This window comes from Hyla sarda, chromosome 8, assembly GCF_029499605.1.
Source record: "Hyla sarda isolate aHylSar1 chromosome 8, aHylSar1.hap1, whole genome shotgun sequence".
In the NCBI taxonomy this organism is placed as follows: Eukaryota; Metazoa; Chordata; class Amphibia; order Anura; family Hylidae; genus Hyla; species Hyla sarda.
This window is the reverse complement of record NC_079196.1, coordinates 33,621,473-33,630,903: the sequence shown is the minus strand read 5'-3', so window position 1 is coordinate 33,630,903 and position 9,431 is coordinate 33,621,473.

Genomic DNA, 9,431 nt, shown 5'->3' with positions numbered 1-9,431 from the left:
CTAGAATAGAAATATAGAGATATAGATAGACATATATTTTGCCAAAACGATGAAACATTTGAAACTGAAGTAATAATAAAGCACATTTGTATTAGCACAAGATGACTCGTTTACAAAAATGAAATAATGATTGTCGCATTCGGCAGCTGTGTTTTTAATAAAGAAAATTGAAAAAAAAAAACGATATACATTGAGACGTGTACATTAACGTGCCGCCATGATGTGTTCCATTCAACGTTCGGCGGCGTCACATTGCAGTATATAAAGATGATTATTTTTACGGCTTCATATTTTATTTTTTTCTCCATCATCGTTGCCATGTTGTATGGCATGGAGTGACCTGTCATCTACCTATAATGGTGGCAGTCATTTTGTGTGCTAAACCATTCCATTATTCTTAACACGAGGGACTATTTTCCCCCAAAAATCTAAAATTTTTTAGTCATTTAAAGAGTTACGCCTATCTCAGAGGTGTATAGCATATCCACAGAACGGGTCCCAGATATATCCTATGAATATGCCATGAGATAGGATGGGAATAACCTTTTATGTTTTTGTTTAACCTACTGTGTTCTTAAAGGGGTACTCCGCCCCTAGATATCTTATTCCCTATCCAAAGGATAGGGGATAAGATGTCTGATCGCAGGGGTCCCGCCTTGTGGTCTCGGCTTGGCACCCCAGACAACCGGTGCACGAAGCGAACTTCGCTCCGTGCCGGATGAGTGGCGATGCGGGGTGGAGGCTCGCGACATCACGGTCAGGTCCCGCTTGTGATGTCACGGCCATGCCCCCTCAATGCAAGTCTATGGGAGGGGGCGTGACTGCCGTCACGCCCCCTCCCATAGACTTGCATTGAGGGGGCGTGGCCATGATGTCATGATCGGGGCGCGGTTGTGACTTCACGAGCCGCCGGCGCTGCACCCGACGCTCTAAACAAACGCTGGGTGCAGTAGGGTGATCGCAGATAGGGGATAAGATGTCTAGGGGCAGAGTACCCCTTTAAGGCTGTTTTAAGAAAGTCCAATATGGCCACCATTATAGCCTCAACAGGGATTGTAAGTAAGAATTCCTATACCTTAAAAGGAGCACTCCCGTGGAAAACTTATAATTTTTTTTTTTTTTTTTTTAAGTCAACTGGTGCCAGAAAGTTAAACAGATTTGTAAATTACTTCTATTAAAAAATCTTAATTCTTCCAGTACTTTTTAGGGGCTGTATACTACAGAGGAAATGCTTTTCTTTTTGGATTTCTCTGATGTCACGACCACAGTGCTCTCTGCTGACCTCTGCTGTCCATTTTAGGAACTGTCCAGAGCAGGAGAAAATCTCCATAGCAAACATAAGCTGCTCAGGACAGTTCCAAAAATGGACAGCAGAGGTCAGCAGAGAGCACTGTGGTCGTGACATCAGAGAAATCCAAAAAGAAAAGCATTTCCTCTGTAGTATACAGCCCATAAAATGTATTGGAAGGATTAAGATTTTTTAATAGAAGTAATTTACAAATCTGTTTTAACTTTCTGGCACCAGTAGATGTAAAAAAAAAAGTTTTCCACGGGAGTACCCCTTTAATGAGTACCTCTTATGACCATCCATCAGCAGGATATGTGTTAACTGGCCATGCATTATCTTGGCCAAACATGAGTAGATCAGGAGTCCCATGCAAAGTCTCCTAATTGCGAAATGTTGGGCCAAATCTCGGGATTCAAGAATTCGCAACCCAGGGCAATTTACACATATCCTTCCGCCATATCGCCATGAGAGGTACTCTTTAAAGGGGTACTCCGGTGAAAACCTTTTTTCTTTTAAATCAACTGGTGGCAGAAAGTTAATCATATTTGTAAATTACTTCTATTAAAAAATCTTAATCCTTCCAGTACTTATTAGCTGCTGAATGCTACAGAGGAAATTCCTTTCTTTTTGGAACACTGATGACATCACGAACACAGTGCTCTCTGCTTACATCTTTGTCCATTTTAGCAGCCATGCACACCAGATGTATGCTAAGGGCAGCATGGTGGCTCAGTGGTTAGCACTGCTGCCTTGCAGTGCTGGGGACTTGGGTTCAAATCCCACTAAGGACAACAATAAATAAAGCATTATTAGAATAATGTCAGCAGAGAGAACTGTGGTCGTGATGTCATCAGAGAACATTTCAAAGAGAAAAGAATTTCCTCTGTAGTATTCAGCAGCTAATAAGTACAGGAAGGATTAAGATTTTTTAATAGAAGTAATTTACAAATATGTTTAACTTTCTGCCACCAGTTGATTTAAAAGAAAAAAGGTTTTCACCGGAGTACCCCTTTAATGACAAATCAGTCTAAAGGCCCCCATACATGTTAAAAAAAGTTGGCTAAACCTGCCAATTATGGTAGGACCAGCTGACAGTCTAATGTGTTTGGTCTCTTGACTATTCCCCCCGACAGCAGGGGCAAGAAGGATCAGACATGTTAGTCCTCTACCACACAACTTTTTTTATTTTTATTTTTTTTAAATCAACTGGTGCCAGAAAGTTAAACATATTTGTAAATTGGAAGGATTAAGGTTTTTTAATAGAAGTCATTTACAAATCTGTTTAACTTTCTGGCACCAGTTGATTTAAAAAAAAAATAAAGTTTTCCACCGGAGTACCCCTTTAACTATGCATTAATATGTGCCATTCAGAGTTTACAAAAGTTGAGTGCCAACCCCTGTGGGTGATGTGATGGTGACCATATTGGTCTCCCTGCTTTATAAGCAACAGATAAAATGAAAAAGGTTATTAATCAATTAGTAAACAACCTATAAAAAGAGGTGAAGTCAAGCACTTATAGGGGTACTCCGCCCCTAGACATCTTATCCCCTATCCAAAGGATAGGGGATAAGATGTCAGATCGCCGGGGTCCCGCTGCTGGGGACCCCGGGGATCGCTGCTGCAGCACCCCGCTATCATTACTGCGCAGAGCGAGATCACTCTGCACGTAATGACGGGCAATACAGGGGCCGGAGCATTGTTACGTCATGGCTCCGCCCCTCGTGATGTCACGCCCCGCCCCCATCAATACAAGTTTATGGGAGGGGGCGTGGCAGTTGTCCCTCCCCCTGCCATAGACTTGCATTAAGGGGACGGGCCATGATGTCATGAGGGGCGGAGCCATGATGTCACGCTGCTCCGGCCCCTGTATCGCCCGTCATTACGCACAGAGCGAACTCGCTCTGTGCAGTAATGATGGCGGGGTGCCGCAGCGGCGATCCTCGGGGTCCCCAGCAGCGGGACTACGGCAATCTAACATCTTATCCCCTATCCCCATATCAAATTTTAGGGGAAAATTCATTTATTTATATATATATATATATATATATATATATATATATATGGGGGTCAAGTCCTGGGGAAAAAAAGTGCAGGAACTCACCCAAGATTTCCACTCAAGGGCTGGTCCTGTAGAACTACTGCTAATGGGAACTGTGATCCTGCTGTGGAAAAAGTACAGGAACTCAGTTCCCACAAATTCCTGCAGGACTTGAGGCAATATATTGAGGCAATGCGTAAATATAAGGATTGGTTTGGCGTACAATATGGCCGTCACTTGGCAGATGTTGTAACAAGAGCACATATGTAAGTAGATAGCGCTTTATAAAGAGGTTAAGGTATAGTCTGTGGTAAAGAGAAAAAAAATTTAAAAAATAATAATAATAAAGATGAAAATATACAATTATTATAGCCCCAGAAAATCTGTGATATGTCATCAATATAATAAATGTGATTCCCGCTTATGTCATGTCGTGAAAACCGATCTATACCTAAAAAATACCGAAACATTTGAAGCTGGACCGTGGAAATTAATGAAATTTTTTCTTTTTTTTTTGCCTTTACTAAACCAAAACAGTCGGGAAAAAGAAAATAAAAAAAATTTGTATATGTTTTTGCTGATTAACCCTTTCTACTTTTATCTATGGATATGTGTAGCATTCAACAAGGCATGCTGGGTAAAAAAAAAAATGACTATGCAAAGGCGTAAAGTGTTGCATGCTCTGCTCTCCCTCTGCTTTAGTGGCTTACAGAGATAAAAAAAAAAATATAAAGTGGTGTTATTTTTGTGAAAAAAAAGGAGCATTTAACAAAGCAAATGCAGACTGCATGCTTCTGGCATCCTAATTTCTCTGGACTTGTTTTATGGAATTTAGAAGTGTAAAAAAACAAAAAACAAATTTAACTGCATTAACATTTTTTTCTATAATAAATCAAAAATCTTTTAAAGTCTTGTGTTTTGTGTCTTTTTATTTTTGTTACATCTGAAAGGGGAGGCCTAGAATTGTTAATCCATGGTCCTGGGCCCTGATACAAAAGTCATACCCGGACCCACCTTCAATGGCCACACTATGCATCATTTATACATCTGTATGATCTGTATAGGGTGATTACGTCATTGTAGCAACTAGTATTAAAGGGGTATTCCAATCGGACCCCCACAATCTAAAACTTATCCCCTCACCTGCAAATAAGGCATAGGTTTTTATGCATAGTTTATTTGTTTTCCCATAACTTAACCCACGTGACCTAGTATGTTATACATGTTAAAACACATTTCCAATATGTACTCTACCCCGTCTTCAGGAGGGGAACTAAGGTTACGAAGTACGGAGCAAACACAGAGAAGTATAATGGAATACTTACAAATCCCCAAGAGCACCATGTGATATACATACCAATGCTGCATCAGACACCAAAAGGAGCGCGGAGCAGATGGAGAGGATGGAATATGAGGACTAGATATGAGGGCGGGATATGAGGTCGGAATATGAGGATGAGATATGAGGTCGGAATATGAGGATGAGATATGAGGTTGGAATATGAGGATGAGATATGAGGACGGGATACGAGGATGAGATATGAGGACAGGATATGAGGATGAGATATGAGGACAGGATATGAGGATGGGATATGAGGATGGGATATGAGGATGAGATATGAGGACAGGATATGAGGATGAGATATGAGGTTGGAATATGAGGATGAGATATGAGGACGGGATACGAGGATGAGATATGAGGACAGGATATGAGGATGAGATATGAGGACAGGATATGAGGATGGGATATGAGGATGAGATATGAGGATGAGATATGAGGACGGGATATGAGGATGAAATATGAGGACAGGATATGAGGATGAGATATGAGGACAGGATATGAGGATGGGATATGAGGATGAGATATGAGGATGAGATATGAGGACAGGATATGAGAATGGGATATGAGGATGAGATATGAGGATGAGATATGAGGACGGGATATGAGGATGAAATATGAGGACAGGATATGAGGATGAGATATGAGGACAGGATATGAGGATGGGATATGAGGATGAGATATGAGGATGAGATATGAGGATGAGATATGAGGACGGGATATGAGGATGAGATATGAGGATGAGATATGAGGTCGGGATATGAGGTCGGAACATGAGGACTAGATATGAGGTCGGGATATGAGGATGAGATATGAGGACGAGATATGAGGTCGGGATATGAAAATGAGATATGAGAACGAGATATGAGGTCGGGATATGAAAATGAGATATGAGGACGAGATATGAGGTCGGGTTATGAAAATGATCTATGAGGATGAGATATGAGGTCTGGATATGAGGACGGGATATGAGGATGAGAAATGAGGACGGGATATGAGGATGAGATATGAGGACGGGATATGAGGATGAGATATGAGGACGGGATATGAGGATGAGATATGAGGACGGGATATGAGGATGAGATATGAGGACAGGATATGAGGATGGGATATGAGGATGAGATATGAGGACGGGATATGAGGATGAGATATGAGGATGGGATATGAGGATGGGATATGAGGATGAGATATGAGGACGGGATATGAGGATGAGATATGAGGATGGGATATGAGGATTAGATATGAGGACGGGATATGAGGATGAGATATGAGGACAGGATATGAGGATGGGATATGAGGATGAGATATGAGGTCGGGATATGAGGACGGGATATGAGGACGAGATATGAGGACGGGATATGAGGACGGGATATGAGGACGGGATATGAGGATGAGATATGAGGATGAGATATGAGGACAGGATATGAGGATGAGATATGAGGACAGGATAGGAGGATGAGATATGAGGATGGGATATGAGGATGAGATATGAGGACAGGATATGAGGATGGGATATGAGGATGAGATATGAGGACTGGATATGAGGATGAAATATGAGGACGGGATATGAGGATGAGATATGAGGATGGGATATGAGGATGAGATATGAGGACAGGATATGAGGATGGGATATGAGGATGAGATATGAGGACGGGATATGAGGATGAGATATGAGGATGAGATATGAGGTCGGGATATGAGGTCGGAATATGAGGACTAGATATGAGGTCGGGATATGAGGATGAGATATGAGGACGAGATATGAGGTCGGGATATGAAAATGAGATATGAGGATGATATATGAGGTCGGGATATGAGGACAAGTACTTCCACAAGGATTTGGTAGGAAAAACCGGGCAATGCCGGGTACTCAGCTAGTATAATATAAACTGAAAAATTCAGCCCACCCTCTCTGAATCAAGACATTTTGTGTTATTACTTTTCCATTACATTTTGTTTACCACTAGCAGATGTCATCATTACGTGTTTCTTTTTCCTGTATTGTCATGGTGGCCTTTCTACATTATCTACACTGCTCAAAAAAAATAAGGAAACACTTAAACAGCTCAATGTAACTCCAAATCAATGACACTTCTGTGAAATCCCACTGTCCACTCACGAAGAACACTGATTGACAATCAATTTCACATGATGTTGTGCAAATGGAACAGACAATTTGCTGTGTCTATCAGCGTAGTGTCCAGAGCATGGAGGCGCTACCAGGAGACATGGAGGAGGCCGTAGGAGGGCAACAACCCAACAGCAGGACCGCTACCTCCGCCTTTGTGCAAGGAGGAGCACTGCCAGAGCCCTGCAAAATAACCTCCAGCTGGCCACAAATGTGCATGTGTCCACTCAAATGGTCAGAAACAGACTCAATGAGGGTGGTATGAAGGCCTGACGTCTAGTGTTGAGCGGCATAGGCCAAATTCGAATTCGCGAATATTCGCGAATATATGGACGAATATTCGTCATATATTCGCGAATATTCGCATATTCGTTATATTCTCGTTTTGTTTTCGCATATGCGAAACTTCGCGTATGCGAAAATTAACATATGTGAATATTAACATATACAAAATTAGCATACGCGACAATTCGCATATGCGAACATATGCATATGCTAATTTTCGCATATGCGAATTTTCACACGCCAGTCTCACACAGTAGTATTAGAGCCTTCTTTACACCACACAAGCTGGAAGCAGAGAGGGGTGATCACTGTGATGTGTACTGTGAAAAAAAAAAAAACGAATATTCGTAATTACGAATATATAGCGCTATATTCGCGAAATTCGCGAATTCGCGAATATGCGATATTCGCGAATAATATTCAAATTGCGAATATTCGTGAGCAACACTACTGACGTCCACAGGTGGGGGTTGTGCATACAGCCCAACACTGTGCAGGACATTTGCCAGAGAACACCAAGATTGGCAAATTTGCCACTGGCTCTTCCCAGATGAAAGAAGGTTCACACTGAGCACGTGACAGACGTGAGAATGTTCTGCTGCCTGCAACATCCTCCAGCATGACCAGTTTGGCGGTGGGTCAGTAATGGTGTGGAGTGGCATTTCTTTGGGGGGCCGCACAGCCCTCCATGTGCTTGCCAGAGGTAGCCTGACTGCTATTAGGTACCGAGATGAGATCCTCAGACCCCTTGTGAGACCATATGCTGGTGCGGTTGGCCCTGGGTTCCTCCTAATGCAAGACAATGCTGAATCCGATTGAGCACATCTGGGACATCATGTCTCACTCCATCCACCAATGCCACGTTGCACCACAGACTGTCCAGGAGTTGGCGGATGCTTTAGTCCAGGTCTGGGAGGACAGCCCTCAGGAGACCATCCTCCACCTCATCAGGAGCATGCCCAGGTGTTGTAGGGAGGTCATACGGGCACGTGGAGGCCACACACACTACTGAGCCTCATTTTGACTTGTTATAAGGACATTACATAAAGTTGGATCGGCCTGTAATGTGGTTTTCCACTGTGATTTTGAATGTGACTCCATATCCAGACCTCCATGGGTTGATAAATTTGATTTCCATTGATAATTTTTGTGTTATTTTGTTGTCAGCACATTCAGCTATGTAAAGACGAAAGTATTTCATACGATTAGTTCATTCATTTAGATCTAGGATGTGTTATCTTAGTGTTCCCTTTATTTTTTTGAGGAGTGTATGTACATGACATCGCTGTGTGTGTACATTATCCCTTTCCTGTAACATCACTGGGGGACATTTATAAAAACTTGCTTAGGCTGGGTTCACACCACGTTTTTACAATACAGTCCCGTATACATTTTCAATTTGAAAACCGTACGGAACCGTATTGAAAACCGTACGCGTTGACTCTCCATTGAAAACCGTACGCCAAAAGATGCATCAGGTTGTGTGCCTATTTTACATCCTGTACGGTTTTGTCAGTTTTTTTCCCGTACCCAAAACCGTAGCCTACCATGGTTTTTGGTCCGGGTGAAAAACCATAATGAAACGTATACGTTTTTTTTTTAACATGGGAGTCAATGGGAACCGTACAGAACCGTATGTGCGTACGGTTCCATCTGGTTTTCACCATACGGTTTTTGACTTTGTACAGTTTTTTTTCTTGGAATTTCAATCAAATAAGTGAAACTAATAATAATGGAATGAAAAGTTAAAAACTTATAGGGGGAGATTTATTAAAACCTGTACAGAGGAAGAGTGGTGCAGTTGCCCATAGCAACCAATCAGATTGCTTCTTTCATTTTCCACAGGCCTCTAAAGAGGCCTGTGGAAAATAAAAGAAGCAATCTGATTGGTTGCTATGGGCAACTGCACCACTCTTCCTCTGCACAGGTTTTGATAAATCTCCCCCATAGGGATTAAAATTTGTGCACGTTTTCATACAGTTTAGTCAGGTTTTGAGGAATCCTTTTTTTTAAATTAAAAACATGATACGGGAACTGCAAAAAGGTGGTGTGAACCCAGCCTTATGTATGTTTTTTTTTAAGTTGTATTATTTTGCTTACATCCAACAAATTTATTAACAAGTCACACGGCCTTTATAAATTTGTCACACATAAGCAAATCAGCTCATGTAAGCAAAATCTGTAAGGTCAGGGTTGAGCTGGAGTAAATGTATGGCATTTTTTGATGGTTTGCGACTTTTTTTGTCATTATAAATCTCTGACCACTGCAAGTCAATTTTGAAAATGTGCTAACATAAGCCAAACTGAATTTTCTTGCTCTTCTCCCTCGGCCGGTTAAAAGTCGCACAGAAA